Source organism: Cupressus sempervirens, chromosome 4 (genome assembly GCF_028749045.1).
Source record: "Cupressus sempervirens isolate cs-2001-9-10 chromosome 4, ASM2874904v1, whole genome shotgun sequence".
NCBI classification, from domain to species: domain Eukaryota; kingdom Viridiplantae; phylum Streptophyta; class Pinopsida; order Cupressales; family Cupressaceae; genus Cupressus; species Cupressus sempervirens.
In genome coordinates, this window is record NC_143121.1 from 87,751,310 (window position 1) to 87,760,551 (window position 9,242).

Consider the following 9,242-nt stretch of genomic DNA (forward strand, 5'->3'; position numbering starts at 1 on the left):
CTCTTCGATTGTCTACCGTTGGATGTCAAACTGAGCCTCTCAACTTCATAGAGGAAACGCCTATGGCGTAATTATTATTTTTAATTCTAATTTTATACTTTTTCCTTGTTAATGCCATAGGAAGATGGCGCTTTAACTATCACAGGACTATTTCAGGGATAAGTGCAATATTCATATTTTAATATATTTTATTTCTTTATCCCATGGTGATTTGACATAGATGACTTCATAGGCATTGATTGTTTTGAATTTGTTCCTAGCCTCATAGGTAGGGGTGTCTACCTAAATAGAATCCTAGGTATGTTCTATTTACTAATTAAATACTTTGTAATTTAGAGTGAGGTATTTTCTTACTTTCCATACAATTTCTAGAGAGATAGATGAGCACCTATAGCAAGTTTTTTTTTCTTATGCTCCATACATTCTATTTCTTCTAAATGATTTTCTTCTTCTATAGTCTAGAGTATCCATAATAGATTATTGCAATGATACATTAAGGGTGATTAGATATGTTATTATAGTCTAAATTAATAAACTTATTGGATCATTTGGACAAATAACTCAATACAAAACACATATAGAAACCATGTTAGAAGTCTTAGATGAAGCAAACTGATTAATTCTAATCTATGAGTAATGGAATTTTAGTAAACCATTTGCTCAAGAGCTAATATTGTATTCACATGCAAGGATCCAATTCAAATATGCATATACATTTATTATTCAAGAGAATTGAAAAGACATTATCATTCCAATACCATTACATGATCTAATCCTTCTAGTTATTACGAGTCTTCCATGATAATTAGAGTCATTCTTGCAATCTAAATAGAAACGAAAGAGCACATTGACTTAAAGACCCAAGATAACTTATCTTCTTACACACAATACATGTTTCCTTCAATGATTCTTACAATACACAAAAGGTGGTGAGATCTTTCTAGTATGCTAATACAATAGAAATGCTACTCACTAAACTTAGATGTTTCTTCAAATCTCCTTGTCAATGAGAAGCAATAACACTACTCTTGCAATACATTTAAATGCACACAACAAGATGGGGTTTTTGCTCGTAGCCTCAACTCAAAATACAACAAGAATGTCTTCATCTCCTATGCACATGGAAAGAAATGAGAGCTCCAAGTTTTCAAGATCATCCAATAAGGACCTGCAAATGAGAGATAAAAATAGTGAGCCATGGAGGCTCACCTCCCAACCTAGGCCTCAAGGAGACCACCCCTGTGCTAGGGGAAACAAGGCTCAATTGGGATACATTCAAACAACATCACAGTAACAAGAACCAACATGAATACCACTTGTTAACAACACATTTACAAATTCCCAACCAAGGCTTGCACAACGATTCATAGATGGAATCATAAACATTGGGTGAAGGTGGGCTCTTCGAGGAGGAGAATGCCATATCCTTGTGAAACAACAAATCTTGTAATCACAATATTCCAATAAGGCTTCCAAGAAGCATGCCATAACAAGGCTATCAATAACACATGCTTCAACAAGGCTATCAACACTTACTTCCCTTCACACATCCTCACTTATACCTCCCATAGAACAAGCTATCAAGAACACATGCCTCAACAAGGCTATCAACACTTACTTCCTTTCACACATCCTCACTTATACCTCCCATAGAACAAGCTATCAAGAACACATGCCTCAACAAGGCTATCAACACTTCCTCCTCTCCGCACATCCTCACTTATACCTCCCATAGAACAATAGAAAGACATATGGCTTCAATGGAGCCCATACTCCATGAAAACTATCCCCTCTCCAAGAGAAGGATTTCTCAACTTCAATGATGAGCCCAACTAACCCCTTCACCCAAGGGCTTCTCTTCCCTCCCAAGGGTGAGTGAAGCCTCCACACCCAACACAACATTCAATCCACAACCACAACTAAGAAAACAAAACCAAATGCCATTAGATTCAACATGCTCACTCACATACACAAACATTTACAACATGCACCATATGAAAACACATAGATCCCACAAGAAACACTCTTACAACTTCCATCTTCAACTTTCATGAAATGAAAGGTAACATGGCATGAATCACTAACCTCCTTTCAAGCTATGGCTATGAAATGGTGATGAAGATCTTTCCTTCCTCGGCTTCCAAGCTTCCCCTTCCAACCCTATCTGTCTCTACAATTAGAGAGTGGGTGAACAACCCCTAAGTTTGGCACAAGATCTCTAAAAAGACCCCCACTTCCATCCCACCTATCCCTTTTATACCCTTGTAGCTTTCTACCAATACGAAATTAACCAAGTGGTGGAATGATGGAAGAAGTCATGTGACACTTTGATTTTCGAATTGGGTTGAAAATGACTAGTTTAGAAGGTTTCCTAAGTCCCCTAGGCCAGCTTATGGTTATATTTAGACCCCCAACCTATACTACTACCATGTGGGTGACTTATTTTCTCCAAAATAACACTAGGGAACCACTTTTAGTCTCTCTAAAGTTCCTATAAAATTTTAATTTGAATTCCATCATGAAAGTGACTCATCCTAACACTCTTCAAGGTGGGTTAACTTAATCTCATAATGGAGATTAGATTCAGGTTAAGTGACTTCATGCCAAAGAATCCTATATGACATGTTATTTACACATAGACAACACAAGTGTCAAATGACACACACACATTAAAATGCTTTAGACATCACAATGACATGTCCCTAATTAATAATGATCTCTAACTATAACACTCATGCACAATCACATTACAAAATAACACAACACAACAAGGTTTTGAATCTTCCAAAGATTCACCTTGGCTTTACCATGTTCACATAGATTGAACCTTGTTTCCCTAAATAATCTCCATGGTTCAACTTTCCTGCACACTCAACTTAATGTCAGTAGCCCAATGAAATAATATAGAAATACATGTAGATAAGTGCAAAATAATCCAATATCACTTAATTGCATTAACATATTCAGTTAACATCCATTTAATTGTTCCCATAAAATATTAAAAACATTGAAATACCAAGATATGTATAACATTAATCTTTCTAATCATAACAAAAATATTGTTCTAAATACAATCGCAAATTCCTATCTATCTTAACCATGAAACACCGAAGTCATAACATAAAAACATGTAAAATGGATCTTAGTATATATGTCATAAGCGAAAAACACTATTGTGCAGACTTGTTAACTAGTATCCTTTCAAATCAATTGACCAAAGTAATATTTCTAACAATGTCCTTTTTATCTTATTATGAGGTATGTGTGCCCCTAGGGTCAACTTCTCATGCCATTGTATGTTTCCAAATTATATCATCATATTTTTAAACCAATCTACGAGTGCAACCATTATATTTGTTGATGTTATAAGCTACATCCATTGTTATTTCTTAGGAGAGAAAATGTTAATTCATCTTTCCTAATTTTGGTTAGTGATTCATTCTATAAATTCCTTGATCCTTAGCTTGAACATATAGAGTTCCATTTTCTTGCGATCTTATCTATTCAACATAATGTTATTGAATGGGTATTAGACTTATAATAATCAAAATCTGCATTAGTCTCTACTAGGGTCTCATAAATCATTATTAGTAACAAAAATGTCAAACATAACCTAATTAACTCATAATCATATTTATTTCATCAACATCTATAACAGGGTACTATTGTGGGCCTTACATACACAATCTAATGTATCATGATCCTAAAAGTGACCCTCTTACTAACACAATAGACAATTGAATTAATGTATTTTTTATTTCTCTAACCTTAACTCTTCTTTGATGGTCAAAAATTCTAAACAAATCTTTTCCAACTAACATCCAAAAAAAAGCAAACCTTCAATACACACCTAAAATATTCATGAAACATAAAACATCTTTCATCTTCATAATCCAAAAAGTTGATTCGACATTAATTGAAAAGTTAATACAAATATAATTCAACATGCCACAATGGAAACAATTTACTATTTTACAACATGCCACAATGGAAAATATTTACTATTTTATCATTCAAAAACAAAATACCCTAATTTTTGCTTCTTTAATATCAAAAACAAAATACCCACAAAAATCTCATTATTATGAACTAAAAAATATGTTAAAAACTTTATTATTGGTACACAAGCAAGTGAAATGATCATGTTGTGTTTCTTCAAAGTTCAAGTATAAGAATGCAATCCTTATCCAAACCACAACTTGATATAATTCCCACCATAACATTGACCATGAACATGCCAACTTTTTGAGATTCTCATTACTATTACAAAAGAGTTTTTCATTGTATATGAGAGTAAAATATGTACCAACATTCCCACTATGGTAGTTATTAAATTATTTTAGCATGACTCAACTAGAAAAATACTTGATTCACATGGAGCTTATCAGATTGAATACACTCCTAACTCAATAACAATACTTCAACAATACTTTTTTTTGCTTCTATATACATTTTTAAACTGTTGACTTTAGTTTACTTTAAATATTAAATTGGTGGGATTAATTTATTAACATCCTTTAATTGAAAACAATATCAATACAAGTAAAAAGGTGAAAGTTATAGCTTTATGAAAGTCATGCATAATGCTAGAAATTTGACATGGTAGACAAACTTACTTGTCTATAGAATTTAGTTATATTAACCTAAGAGTTATATTTATATATAAAACTTTTTGTATAGTTATGTTAATGTAAACCATCAACAATCACAATTTTTTTGTATTTCACACATAAATATTGTCTTCTTAGTATTATACAAGTCGAAACTATATACAACTTTATTGAAATCAATGCAAAATGATACTTTTAATTAAAAAATCAATAGTTACATAAAACAAGTATAAGTAGGTGCAACTTATTTCAATCTAAATCACGATTACATACTACAATTTGCACTCGATTTTATATTGACCATTATTTGAGCTATAAGTACATGCAACTTATTTCTATGCCAGTGACACTTAAATAATTTAACTTTTATGTGCAAGTCTAACATAGATATAGCTTGTATGAATGAAGTACAATTCTATTCAAATAAAAGAGAACTAATAATATTAATGCCAAATATGAGTAATAATTTTATGTAATGGATATGCTAATTTGAATCAAAAGTAACACAACTTGATTTTACATGAATCTCATTGGAGTAATTAATGTTACACTAGCAAGTTCAAAATCACATAAAATAAAAAACTTGCAAGTGTAAGCAAAATCTAAAAGTAACTTCTACTTAAAACAAAAACCACATCCAACACAATGTTTACTCCCAATCGAGAATAACATTGATGCAAGAGCAACCTCTAACACAACTTACACTATTTTAACATTAATATAAGAGTCACATTTAATATAACTTAAATCATGATCTATGTTACTATTGATGCTATATCTCTAGACCCATTATAACTCACAAACTAGAGTACTGCTAATCCAAAAACCACATCTAATATAATTACACTCCTAAGTAATACAACTTGCAATTATTTTCTTACACATTTTTTTTAAAATTACTTTATTACAAGGTTCTTATGTGACGTGAATAAGAATTCCTAATTATGACCCTACAATTTGCCTCATTAACCCTTTAAGCTTATTTCCTTACAATTTGTTTCATGTGTGCTATGTTTTAGTTGATTGTTACTTTGATCGAATAATTTTTCCACAAGTAATTTGATGAGATTTAGCAATATGACTATTTTAACTTATGCAACTTTTCCTTTGTTTGATGTCTTACTGGACTTATCGTGTACATATATACAAATGATTGACTCATAATATTTACCTTTATCTTACCATTTGTTTATCTTAACAAAGCTTTGGATGTTCATGTAAATCTATTGACTTGATAGATGTGATGTACTATGGTTGTTGATCATAATATATCTAATATGGTTGTTGATCATAATATATCTAAGGGCATATTGTAGTTTATCCATTAGCAAGGTATTGCCAAAATTCTAAGTTGTGACACATATTAGTATAAAATGATAGTATCACAACAAAATGACCCATGAATATAAACTTATTTTTCTTTGTTCATTAGATATCGACCATCTTTAAACGTCACACACTAAGGAGGAAATTAAGCTTGAAAAAATAAATCAACTTTGACTATTTAACACTTTTAACTTATAAATCAAGCCTTAGTGTCTCAATATAATCACAAACTAATATAAATTTTAAGATGACTATTAAAAAGACCATTAGAGATAGCTTATGTCATTGATTAATCGAACCTAAAACAACCCAACCCACCATAGTATAATCGAGGTCATTGATTTGTATCATGAGCCCTTGATCATCTCCAAAGGACAAGACATAAATTGCTACTCCCATATGCTAGGGTTGACAAAGAGGTTAGTAGGAGCCCTCCTTATTAGTCGATGGAAGATTTTTTCACTGGTCCCACGCGGCTCATTTTTCCCTGTATCGAAGAATGTGTTATTAATCATTTCTTATTATTAATCATTTCATGTGGAAAAAGTGAGAAGAACCACACAAAATTCTTTCAGCCCTTCGTTTGTGGTGGGATCAGCTAGTAAAGCAACGTGCATCTTGAGGACTCAGTGAGTGCCAGTAACCATCTATGTAAAGGACGATCGATCTGCGTCGTCGATTGAGGATGGAAATCAAAATATTTAGTCTCTGGATTTCAAACGAAAAGTAGCAATGGGCCGGTCGTTTTAGTAGTTGGTCCTACCTTGTATCCGAATATATTTTACTAGATTAGATGGCGCCAATGTCCCACTACCTAGTCTAGATGGCTTTGTGATATTTTACCTTTGGGCATTCCTTGAGGGAGGGAGCTTTCACCTATTAATTATTCCTAAAGAGCCCTACATGTTTTGAGGAAGGATAATAACTAGAGGTATCATATGGAAAATGAAAAAGGTATCATACTCTATATGATACTATATTTAAAAGAGAGAAAGTTTCAAATAATATTCAAATAATAAATATTGTTATTAAGGTAGGTTGGTAAGATTAATAAATTAATTTCGAGTATAATAATATTTGGGATGTTTTTATGTAAAGGATTTGAAAAACTAGTTGTTATATTTGTTTAACATTTCTTTTTAATGGTCTTGTAAATATGTCTACATATATTCTTATTGTTCTAGTAGAGCGACAAGTGTAGATGAATTACATCTTCTTGTTAATTGGTCTGCAATTCCTTATTGTCTCATCAAAACCTTGTTAGATACACCTAAAAAATGTGTACCTTATAGTTGAGTGTAAAATCAAACATTTTCCATATCTATATCCAAAAATATTAGTCACCCAATATTTAAAAAAAGTCATTTTAAAATAAGAATAAATATGTACACAACTCACTTTGATCTTTATGTCACTTATATGATTCACAATGAAACTGACCTTCTTACTAACATCAAAGTTGATAACTTCAAAACATCTTTTGTTTGTCTAGCCTTGCTCTTTCTTAGTTGGAACAAAACATACATTATCCAATGAACCATGACCGTCACACTAATGGAGTGATGTGGCAATGAAAGTGACCCTCTTACTAACATAATAGTTAGTTGATTAGATGCACTTGTTTGTTTTTCCAACATTAACTCTTCTTTGATGGTTGAAAAATATTAAGAAACTCATTTCCAACCAACACCCAAATAACACAACTATCACAATATAACTCTAAATAATCCAAAATGTGAATCCCACATTAATTGAAAAGCTTAATTTAGAACCTCACAAAGAACTCAACACATGACAATAGAAATAATCTACTTTTTAACTAGTACAAAATTAAAAACCTCCAAAATATCCCATTACCACAAACTAAAAAGTTATGTTAAATTCCTCACAACTTGCATAGAACAAGTACAATGATCACATTGCTGCTTTTTCAAAGTTGAAGTGCAAGAATGTAATCCTTATCCAAACCATAAACTAACACCACTACCACTATAAATTCACCACAAACACAAATATTTTGAGATTGATTATTAATACAAACATAATGACTAAAAAATGAGTCAGATTGAAAGTGACCCTTTGACTAACATAGCTTGTTCATTTAGCCTTGACTCTTCTTTTTGCTAGAGAAAACATCACCAATCCAATGTCTAGCCCTAACTCTTCTTTTTCTTAGAAAAAGCATCCACAATCCAATATATCATCATTCTTATGCTAATGGGGTGATGTCACAATGAATGTGACCCTCTTACTACTATAATAGCTAATTGATTCACTGCATGAATTTCTTTTTCTCACCTTACTTAAAGTCGTTGAAAAAATTTAAGAAAGCCAACATAACACACCTAACCTCAAACGCAAATCTAAAATATTTATGCAACCAAAAATATCTTTCATCTACCTAATCAAGAAAAGCTAATCTCCCATTAATTGAAAATGCTTTTATTACAACCACATATAGGATTCAATGGGCCATAATATAAAAATCTATTATTTAATTATTAAAAAACACAAAACTCTCCAAAAATAATCTTCTTATTACCATCTATAAAGTAAGTTAAATTCTATATAACTTGAACAACAAAAACACTAAAAATGATCATATTGGTGCTTTTTCCAAAGCTCTAATACTATTTGGATGATGTCGCAATGGAAGTGACCCTCTTTCTAATATAATTGACATATTTTTATTTTTCCAACCTTATCTTTTCTTTCGTAGAGGAAAAATTTCAAGAAATTCTGAAAGCAATATTGCTACCCTCTAACACAAATATAAAATATCTATACAACTAAAAGTATCTTTCAACTAGCTAATTAAGAAAAGTTAATAGCCTAAATTACAACAATAAATATAATTCTAACAGCACCTAATTAAAAAAAATTTGACTACTTTCCTATTGAAAAACCCAAACGTCCCCAGAAAAATCTGTTACAAGACCATAAAAATCCAGTAAAAATTCTCCGTACCTTATTGAAAAAAAGCATTCACAATGATCACAATGGTGCTTTTTCAAAGTTGGAAGTGCAAGAATGTAATCCTTATCCGAACCAGTCCAACCTGACACAATTTCCACTGCAAATTTTGACCATGAAAACACAGACTTTTCCGAGACTGATTATAATTACTACAAAAGAACTTTCCATGGTATATAGTTTAATGGCGGAATGCGCGTCCACGTCACAATCATGCGGTCCTCTGCAGAAAGGAAAGGAAAGGAAAGGGAAGGAAAGGCCTCTCGTAAGTGAAACCACGGCCAACCGCGTGATTCGAACTCGCGACCTCTTCTCAAATTGACTGCTCGCGAT